General features: G+C 38.2%; 1 non-coding gene across 1 annotated transcript; it reads left to right on the top strand.

Annotated features, from left to right (window-relative positions):
- The first annotated feature begins 6,434 nt into the window (after nt 1–6,434).
- On the top strand, nt 6,435–6,506 carry TRNAG-UCC. Its single transcript has one exon. It is a non-coding gene; the product is annotated as a tRNA-Gly (tRNA).
- The last annotated feature ends 5,052 nt before the right edge of the window (nt 6,507–11,558 follow it).

Here is an 11,558-nt window from a genome sequence, read left to right as displayed (position 1 = left end):
ATCAACTTTTGTAATAAATTGATAGTTATTTAAAAAAGAAGCTTTATCTTTGGTCTTACAGAGATGGATTAATTATAAACTTCAACTTATAAAAAGCTAATAAACATGAATATTTCCTATATGATTCTTGTGGGAGATTAAAAAAAATACAAATGAATACCAAAAAAATACAAAGTCAAAATTGTCCATTTTTCTTAACATCTCATTTAACTTTCTACACTTCAGTTTCCTTACTAGGAATGGGTTGATTATAATTAACTCATACAACTTTTATGGGAATTGAATGAAGTAAGATACGCAAGGTGCCTGGCCAATGGAAAAGATTAAAGACCTGTTGGTAAAGTGTGGCTAAATGCAAAATGCATAGTGTTGCTTGATCAAGCACAGGTGTTTCCTACCTAAATCCTCTTCTATCCATTCTCCATATTACAGCTAGTGTTACAGCCAGCATAAAACATAAATCTGATTCACATTATGACTCCTTTGCTTAACATTCTTTAAGTGATACATCTAAGAAAAAAGCCAGCCTCCTTACTGGGAAATACAAAGCCCTTCACATTCTGACCTCTATTTTCTTGTGTTGTCTGTCAGTCTTTGTAAATCATGTCTGTCAGTCTGTCCACGCTGAACTATTTGTATTTGTCTGAATAGGAGACAGTGTTAAATGTTCTCGTGCACAATTGAAACAATATCCTTTCTGCCTGAAATACTGGCCATGATTTTAGTTTCTCAGGGAATTCCTACTGATCCTTCTAGACTCTGGGTTGTGATCATTGACACACCTGAGTAAATATTTCAAATCTCATTATTCCCACAATACCTTGAATACCTTATACTTGAGCATATTGCAGTACATAAACATTTTTTTTCAGGTCTCTCTCTCTACTGTAGGCTCTTAACATTACCAAGATTAACACTGTACTTAATATATCTGTAAATGCACAGTACTTAATATAGACTGTAGCATATAGTACACTTTCAGTGACTATTTCCTAATTCTTATGTTGAAGATGATGCAGAATTTGAGCTTGCAAGATGTTCTGCCATTATGAGAAATTAGGGCTTAACTGGATCTTGGATATTTCAACTAAATCCTGCATTTATGAGATACCATTCCTGTTTCTCAGAAGCTGTGTTTCCATATCTAATTCTGAAATATTAAATTCATCTTTTTTTAGTTATAAATACTGGAAATATTGTTTTATTTCCCCGTGATATAATCTTTTCTTTTTCCTACAGGGTACTCCGTGTCTCACTGGCTCAGGAAGGCTCATCATCTTCATGAAGAGAAGAGAAGGTACAGCAAATTCAGTCAGTGCTAACCAGGAGATGAACATTTTGACGTTTCACTCCCTCCTCTAAGACAAAGTTAGAGATGCCATGAAGGAGTTGTGACTTGTGAATCTTCTCAATGATGTGACCATACACAACAGACCAAAAATCAACCAGGGCCCATATAGAAGTAGGTGATAGATACAGAACTACAGTCTTAAAGGGAGTGGGAGCTTTAAAGCTTGTTTTTCTTGTGTTTATAGTTTGGATTCTCAGAATCTATGGAGTCACAAAATTACATCATTGTGGTTTGGGAGGGCAACTATCTGTGTTAGAAACTCCAGTATTTCCCAAAGGTTTGCCTGTGCTGGTTCTCATTACTGTCCAGTTCACTGTGACTCCTACACCTTAATTAGCTGTGGCCCATATCATCACTTCAGTGAGATATTAAGGTTTTGATTCACATTTGTTTTGAGTATTGGAGTCAGACAATGTGCCTTCTAATATAGAATGTCCTGACATGTTAAAGTGGTCAATTGGCTACTTTAGGAATTTTTTACAGATTGTCTTTTTTTTTTTTTAAGTATAAAAGCTACCTTTTCTCACACATCTGTGATTGCATAAAATGCTGAGGTTTTAAAAAAGTTTCTAAACATTTCAAGTAATTCCAAAAATGACTTTACTCATAGGTTCACATATCATAATATTCATGTATAACATTTTAGACATCTTGATTAATTGATGTTGAATCTTTAAAAAGTTTCATATGTGTGTGTGTTTCTGTAGGATAGGAAAATATTCTCAGAGTATATATCTCTTTTGATTTCTTTTTCTAATAAGCCATATATAATCCTTTAAAGTCAAAATAAGTAGAAGTTTGGGTGCTTATAAGGGCTAGGATATGTTGATACCATGGGTTTCCCAGGTGGCACTAGTGGTAAAGAACCCACTTGCCAATCCAGGAGATGTAAGAGACTCAGGTTTGATCCCTAGATTGGGAAGATCCCCAGGAGGAGGGCATGGCAACTCACTCCAGTGCTTTTGCCTGGAGAATCCCATGGACAGAAGAGCCTCATGGGCTACCGTCCATAAGGTCACAAAGAGTCAGACATGACTGAAGCAACCTAGCATAGCACAGCATGGGTATTGATCCAGCAATCTAAACTAAGTACCTGTGCAGAATGAGAACTGTTCATGAATTTCAGTGCATAAAACTGGGGTAGGCATTTGGAGAGTCATAAAAGGGATAAAAAGAAAACCAAAGTGAAGCAGTCAGTCTAGTTTAGACTTTGGTCTAAAAATTTTAGAGGAAATGGAGCAGGTAGCCTATTGGTTCAGCAGAATTAATCAGAGCAAGAGCTAAGAAGAAGAATATATTGCTTTTGAAAAGAGAAATACAGAAAAGGCTTTTTAGTTGTGTTAGCCAGAGTTCTTCAGAGAAACAGAGCAATAGGAATTTATACGTGTGTGTATGTGTTTATGTGTGTGTGTGTGTGTGTGGATAGAGACAGAGAGATGTATTATAAGAAATCAGATCACATGATTATGGAGGCTGTCAAGTCCTAAGACCTGCAGGTTGACTTGGCAAGCTAGAAATCTAGGAGAGCAGATGGTATAGTTCCATCTCGAAGGCCAGCAGACTTTACCCAGAAAAAGCTGATGTTTCAGTTCAAGTCTTAAAGTGAGAATAAAGCCACTTTGAAGATTATCAGGCAGGAAGGAATCTCCATGTTCAGGGAAGGGTTGGCCAGGCTTTCAACTAATTAGGTGTGGCATATCCATATGATGAATATCAGTCTGCTTTCCTCCATCTACTGATTTCAATGTTTCTGATTTTAATGCTTCTTCTAGAAACCAGTCATAATGTTTGCCTAAACATCTGAGCACCCTGTGGTCCAGTCAAGTTGACCCAGAAATTTAACCATCACGTTATAGAAACATAAAGTCAGTGAATTCACAAATCACATGTCTCTGACACCTTGAGGAAATTAGACAAAATGACCACAAAAGTCACTGAGCTTTGGACACAGTTGGGCTGGATCAAATGGATGAGAAGGTTCATGGCAGCAGAACTGAACAGGCAGAAGTCCCAGTTGTTCAGGGGATGAAGTTCTCTCCCCATCCAGATCTTATGATGAGAAAAAGAGGAAACTCACACTCACAAAGGAAGCAAAGCGTAATTACAGGGAGTCATTTATGGTCTGGCAGCCAATTCCATCCTGGGAGAAGGGACTTGAAGAAGTTTGAGAAATGTCCTTGCATGCTCAGTTGCTTTAGTCGTGTCTGACTCTTTGAGACCCCATGGACTTTAGCCCACCAGGCTCCTCTGTCTATGGAATTTTCCTGGCAAGAATACTGGAGTGGGTTGTCATGCCCTCCTCCAATGGATCTTCCCAATCCAGGGATTGAACCAGCCTCTTCTGCATCTCCTGCATTGCAGACAAATTCTTTACTGCTGAGCCACCTAAGAAATGTACAGATTAACTTAAGAAACATGAGTATTCACATAACATCTAAATGTAGTTTGTCATACTAAGTTTGTTCAAATCCTTGTATTGAATAGATAACAGATTATGTGGTTTCATGCCTGTACATTTCACCTATTGTACATGTCAGCCTGTGAGGAACTTTGGAGCTGGGAGAATACTGAAGATTACTGCCCCCAGATCTGTATAACCTGTTTGAAGGGTCAGAAATGCTGTAGTAGTTGGCGACTTAGACTAGTTCTATTGCCCTTGCCGAACTAGTGGTTGGACCCAAAGAGGTCAGGAAGCAGGAATGGAACTGGGAGTCAGCTTTGGCAAGGATGACTGTTGGAAACCAAATGGAACAAACAGAATGGAATAGTTTGTTCTGAGAAGAGACTAGGAGGAAGTCTTGGAAGAGTGTCCTCAGTTTCAAACCATGTGTGCATTTTTCATGTGCCTTAAGACCAGCAACTATGTGTTTGGTCTGTTGTTGTTATTTTTTGAGATCTCATAAAGCCCCAGAGAAGTTGTAATGTCTTTGATGCCAGTGCCGTTCACTCATTCCTGTATCTCTGCCTTCCACATGCCCTTCTTTCTGACAACTGCTGACATACAGTCACAGTGTTCACTTTGTAGCTGCTCAGTTCATGTTTGTTGATCATTTGTTTTATAATAAAAAAAAAATCTTAGCTGACCTTTGGTTAATCAACTCTGTAAATTATGCATATGGATGCCCATGTCATACTGAAGTCCTGGCTGGAAAGCCTGTGTGTTTGTACTACTTGAGTTGAATCTTTACCAAGAATCACTTGTGTTATTTCTAAATCTATTTATTCCAGTTAACATTGTCATTACACTTATATTTTTATGTATGCTCATTCAGATGATATATGAGTGTGAATGATGAAGTGTTGATGCTTGTATGAAAACGATATTGAATGCTTAGGATAGAGTTGATGAAAATGAAAGAAAAAGAAAATCTGCTGAAAGATGCATAGGCAGAAAATTACAAAAAAAGTGAGAGAAAATGAAAAAATCTAGAAATATTCTATATCACATTGCTTAGCAACTGTCTTAAGTTCCAGTTCACTTTGAAGAAATTTAAGTTGAGACCCACATATGAGATAGTTTATGCATGGAAGACTGTGTAGAACTTTTCATTAAAAATAATGGGTGAATGGATGTACATCTTATACTGTACATTAAAATAATGTGCTTAAGGTAGTTATAGGTTTTTTATTCCCATTTTAATCAAATGATTGGCTAAATATCTATAGTAATATTGTTGGCTATGGGATAAGTACTGTGGTCAATTTTCTTAGTATCAAAAAAAAAATCAGCATTATTTATCCCATTCCTCATGTTCTAACAGTACTTAGCCTTCTGGTTGTTAAATATAAGTGAAACATTACATTCCTAGAAAAAAATTATATCCAATTATAGGAGATAATATGTTTACATATGGGTTGCAGTGACTAGGAAAGCCATTAGAAGGAGGTGGGATTTGAGTTGGAATGAGGAGAAATAAGAGAGCAGTGATGAAACATGGGGGAATGGAGGCCAAGTCTGTTCATTGGAAGATTAAGGGATAAGAAAACCAAGAGGCTGTAACTGCGAAAGCAGCTCTGAGCTATCTACCAGCTCCAAGGAGTCTTATTGAGGAAAAAAAGTGATTCATCTGAAGGTGGTGTCAGCTTCTGATACCACGCTCAAGTATTTATGATTTCTTTGTGTGGAGTTATTAAATGATTCTGAACAGCACTAATAGCAAAGAGAGATACCATAATTAAAGCCATATTTTATGTGAAATCCATTCATTAGATAGAAGGGGCAGAAAGTTGAAAGATGAGGCAACCATTAGGAAGATTATTGTAAACAAATCTTTGAATTATTTGAACCCAACTCTCTAACTCTTCATAATTACTTGCTAATATAAAAGAATATTAACATTTTGTCCTAATTTGAATGATAACTATCCTTTTACTGTTATTCTTTGCAGTTGCTCTGAATTTCTTAGCCTCTTCAGTTCAGTTCAGTTCCGTTCAGTTGCTCAGTCGTGTCCGACTCTTTGAGACCCCATGAATCTCAGCAAGCCAGGCCTCCCTGTCCATCATCAACTCCCAGAGTTCACTCAAACTCATGTCCACCAAGTCAGTGATGCAATCCAGCCATCTCATCCTCTGTTGTCCCCTTCTCCTCCTGCCCCCAATCCCTCCTAGCATCAATCATCAGTTCTTCCAATGAACACCCAGGACTAATCTCCTTTAGGATGGACTGGTTGGATCTCCTTGCAGTCCAAAGGACTCTCAAGAGTCTTCTCTAACACCACAGTTCAAAAGCATCAATTCTTCAGCACTCAGCTTTCTTCACAGTCCAACTCTCACATCCATATATGACCACTGGAAAAACCATAGCCTTGACTAGACGGACCTTTGTTGGCAAAGTAATGTCTCTGCTTTTGAATATGCTATCTAGGTTGGTCATAACTTTCCTTCCAAGGAGTAAACGTCTTTTAATTTCATGGCTGCAATCATCATCTGCAGTTATTTTGGAGCCCCCCCAAAATAAAGTCTGGTACTGTTTCCACTGTTTCCCCATCTAGTTCCCATGAAGTGATGGGACCAGATGCCATGATCTTCGTTTTCTGAATGTTGAGCTTTAAGCCAACTTTTTCACTCTCCTCTTTCCCTTTCAGCATTGGTGGTATAGTGGTGAGCATAGCTGCCTTCCAAGCAGTTGACCCGGGTTCGATTCCCGGCCAATGCAGTGGGCCGACCTTGGGGCTTCCCTGGTGGCTTAGAGGGTAAAGCATCTGCCTGCAATGCAGGAGACTTGGGTTCAATTCCTGGGTCAGGAAGATCCCCTGGAAAAGGAAATGACAACCCACTCCAGTACTCTTGCGTGGAAAATCCCATGGACAGAGAAGCCTGGTAGATCGCAGAGTCAGACACGACTGAGCGATTTCACTTTACTTTTCACTTTCATCATTAGGCTTTTTAGTTCCTCTTTATTTTCTGCCATAAGGGTGATGTCATCTGCATATCTGAAGTTATTGATATTTCTCCCAGCAATCTTGATTCCAGCTTGTGCTTCTTCCAGCCCAGGGTTTCTCACTATGTACTCTGCATATAAGTTAAATAAGCAGGGTGACAATATACAGCCTCGACGTACTCCTTTTCCTATTTGGAATCAGTCTGTTGTTCCATGTCCAGTTCTAACTGTTGCTTCCTGACCTGCATAGAGGTTTCTCAAGAGGGAGGTCACGTGGTCTGGTATTCCCATCTCTTTCAGAATTTCCACAGTTTATTGTGATCCACACAGTCAAAGACTTTGGCATAGTCAATAAAGCAGAAATAGATGTTTTCCTGGAACTCTCTCGGTTTATCGATGATCCAGTGGATGTTGGCAATTTGATCTCTGGTTCTTCTGCTTTTTCTAAATCCAGCTTGAACATACCATTGAAGCCTGGCTTGGGGAATTTTGAGCATTACTTTGCTAGCATGTGAGATGAGTGCAATTGTGTGGTAGTTTCAGCATTCTTTGGCATTGCCTTTCTTAGCTTTGGAATGAAAACTGACCTTTTCCAGTCCTGTGGCCAAGGCTGAGTTTTCCAAATTTGCTGGCATATTGAGCGCGGCACTTTCACAGCACCATCATTCAGGATTTGAAATAGCTCAACTGGAATTCCATCACCTGCACTAGCTTTGTTCGTAGTGATGCTTTCTAAGGCCCACTTGACTTCACATTCCAGGATGTCTGGCTCTAGGTGAGTCATCACACCATCGTGATTATCTGGGTCGTGAAGATCTTTTTTGTACAGTTCTTCTGTGTATTCTTGCCACCTCTTCTTAATATCTTCTGCTTCTGTTAGGTCCATACCATTTCTGTCCTTTACCGAGCCCATCTTTGCATGAAATATTCCCTTGGTATATCTAATTTTCTTGAAGAGATCTCTAATCTCTCCCATTCTGTTGTTTTTCTCTATTTCTTTGCATTGATCTCTAAGGAAGGCTTTCTTATCTCTCCTTGCTATTCTTTGGAACTCTGCATTCAGATGCTTATATGTTTCCTTTTCTGCTTTGCTTTTCGCTTCTCTTCTTTTCACAGCTATTTGTAAGGCCTCCTCAGACAGCCATTTTGCTTTTTTGCATTTCTTTTCCATGGGGATGATCTTAATCCCTGTCTCCTGTACAATGTCACGAACCTCTGTCCATAGTTTATCAGCCACTCTGTCTATCAGATCTAGTCCCTTAAATCTATTTGTCACTTCCACTGTATAATTGTAAGGGATTTGATTTAGGTCATACCTGAATGGTCTAGTGGTTTTCCCCACTTTCTTCAAGTTCAGTCTGAATTTGGTAATAAGGAGTTCATGATCTGAGCCATAGTCAGCTCCTGGTCTTGTTTTCACTGACTGTATAGAGCGTCTCCATCTTCGGCTGCAAAGAATATAATCAATATGATTTCGGTATTGGCCATCTGGTGATGTCCTTGTGTAGAGTCTTCTCTTGTGTTGTTGGAAGAGAGTGTTTGCTATGATGAGTGCGTTCTCTTGGGAAAACTCTATTAGCCTTTGCCCTGCTTCACTCTTGCTATGTCCTGTTTGACCACTTCCAATTTGCCTTGGTCTTAGCCTCTTAGTTGAAATCATTTTAATTAGATTGCATCATATACGTATGTATATAAAAACACACACACCACACTTCCACACACACATATTTGCATATAATTTATTATTTTATAAGACAAATACAAGATATGTTTTGAATGGTTTGTTTTGACCTATCACTGAAATAATCTCTAGAATACTCTGACAGTTACAGGTCAGCTGGCTTGATTCACTCAATTCACAGTATGAGTTGCTTGACCTTGATGCATTTTGTAATGCTGTTTCTATTTACTCCTCATTTTCTCTGACTTATATGTCTCCATGTAACCTTAGTTTTATCTCTCCTTAGCTTATTTCATAAATCCTTCTCTTCTAGTCACCTGTCTAATACTATCTCAGTATACCATCTATTAAAGGATGCCCATTAACAGCAGTAGTAAATTCTAAACTGCAATAAATTATATGACTGGGATTTTTATCTAGGCTTTTTTCTCATAAAATACATGGTTTTTTGTGTCCCTCCTGAACAGGCCTTGTCAAAAATGAACAGCATGTAAATATTTGATTTATTACTTTCCTATCCACAGCACCAAAATTGAAATGCTATACTTAAAACACCATTTTTCATTAGGGTAGTAAATGTTCACCCAGTCTGCCTGAATTCTTCACGGGCATAGCAAGAACTAGAATTTATATGACCAGAAGAAGAAGAAGAAGAAAACACAAACAATTATAATAGTCTTTTGCCTGAATAAGTATATTTCTGTTCTCATTACTAAGAGACAAGTGTGAAAGGAACTAAGAAATAATTTAAATCTACTTAAAATCTCCAGACATCATTTTGAGCAATGATGTCAACTTGTCACCCAGAAAAATTTAACAGAGCTGACCATGAATATCACCATTTGACAGAATGTTTCACCATCTCCTCTCTTTTCTTGTCTATCCTCTATGAATTTATGTATAAATCATCCTCTTATACCTAATTGATGACTGTGAAGGGCTTATTAGGGATCTTCTTCCAGAACTCTGTGTTTTATTGATGGAGGGATATATCAAAGAAGGATGGATATTATCATTCAATACTATGCTTGGGTGAGAGAACAGGCTGTCCCCAAGCCATCAAATAGCCAATGCATAAAAAACAACTTGCCCATTTAACAATTACTAAGCACTCACTCTAGTTAGCTTACTGAGATTAAATCTGATTTCAGAACACTTGCACTTTAGATTTTCCTCTTACTTTATTGGACAGTCCTTCTCAGATGTCTTTGCTTGTTTCTCCTTGAACCCTTCATGTTGGCATCAAGTGCTCAGGTTTTGGCTTTCTTTTCTTCTCTGTCTATAAACTCTCCCTTCAGGATCACACCTCCCAGGGTCAAGGCTAAGAATTATTTGCATTCTAATGACTGCCAAATTTGTATATTCAATCCTTGACCACTTTTTCTAAATTCTAGTCTCATACATCTAACTACCTACTTAATATCTCCATTTGGAATCTGCAAGACCATGAATCAATATGTCCAAAACTGAACTCCTGGCTTCCCCAAAGTTTCTTTACCTCATTTGAGGACAACTACACCTTTTCAGTTACTCAGGCCAGATTGTTTGAAATGTTCTTTTATTCTGCCCTTTTTCTCGTAGCTCTGCATGCTGTCTGTTAGGAGTCACTGTTGACAGAAGATTCTCATTTTAGTCAGCATATGAAGTCCTTTTGATGGCCAGTGAGATTCCATAGGATCCAGCTCCCACTTATCTTTATCACTTCTTTCCTTTATGCTTTTCTTTTGTTCACCCTTCACCAGTCACATTAGCTTCCCTGCTTTTCCTCAAATATTCCAGGAGTATTCCTGCCTCAGGACATTTGGACTAACTCTTCTTTTTGGTTGGAATGATCGATCACAAAATATACACATAGAGAAGTCACTCATTTCCTTTAATTTTTGCTTAGATTTCATCATCTGAATGAGTCCACCATATTTAACAATACTATTTTTTTAATAATATATTTTCTTTTATTCATATATCTAAAACATTATCATCTCAACATACAATCAATATTATGAAATTATAAGTGAGACATTTTACATTCTTATTTTTCTTTCTTTTTTTAAATTTATTTATTTTAATTGGAGGTTAATTACTTTACAATATTGGTTTTGCCATATATCAACATGTATCCGACACGGGTGTACACGTGTTCCCCGTCCTGAACCCCCCTCCCACCTCCCTCCCCATACCATCCCTCTGGGTCATCCCAGTGCACCAGCCCCAAGCATCCTGTATCCTGCATTGAACCTGGACTGGCGATTCATTTCTTATATGATATACACGTTGCAATGCCATTCTCCAAAATCATCCCACTCTCTCCCTCTCCCACAGAATCCAAAAGACTGTTCTATACATCTGTGTCTCTTTTGCTGTCTCACATCATACAGGGTTATCGTTACCATCTTTCTAAATTCCATATATATGCATTAGTATACTGTATTGGTGTTTTTCTTTCTGGCTTACTTCACTCTGTATAATAGGCTCCAGTTTCATCCATCTCATTAGAACTGATTCAAATGTATTCTTTTTAATGGCTGAGTAATACTCCATTGTGTATATGTACCACTGCTTTCTTATCCATTCATCTGCTGATGGACATCTAGGTTGCTTCCATGTCCTGGCTATTATAAACAGTGCTGCGATGAACATTGGGGTACACGTGTCTCTTTCAATTCTGGTTTCCTCTGGTGTGTATGCCCAGCAGTGGGATTGCTGGGTCATAAGGCAATTCTATTTCCAGTTTTTTCAGGAATCTCCACACTGTTCTCCATAGTGGCTGTACTAGTTTGCATTCCCACCAAAAGTGTAAGAGGGTTCCCTTTTCTTCACACCCTCTCCAGCATTTATTGCTTGTAGACTTTTGGATCGCAGCCATTCTGACTGGCGTGAAATGGTACCTCATAGTGGTTTTGATTTGCATTTCTCTGATAATGAGTGATGTTGGGCATCTTTTCATGTATTTGTTAGCCATCTGTATGTCTTCTTTGGAGAAATTTCTATTTAGTTCTTTGGCCCATTTTTTGATTTTGTTGTTTATTTTTCTGGAATTGATTTGTAGGAGTTGCTTGTATATTTTTGAGATTAGTTGTTTGTCAGTTGCTTCATTTGCTATTATTTTCTCCCATTCTGAAGGCTGTCTTTTCACCTTGCTTATAGTT

The sequence above is a fragment of the Bison bison genome, unplaced genomic scaffold (assembly GCF_000754665.1).
Source record: "Bison bison bison isolate TAMUID 2011002044 unplaced genomic scaffold, Bison_UMD1.0 scf7180017864458, whole genome shotgun sequence".
Taxonomy (NCBI): domain Eukaryota; kingdom Metazoa; phylum Chordata; class Mammalia; order Artiodactyla; family Bovidae; genus Bison; species Bison bison.
This window is presented reverse-complemented; position numbering and strand designations above follow the sequence as displayed.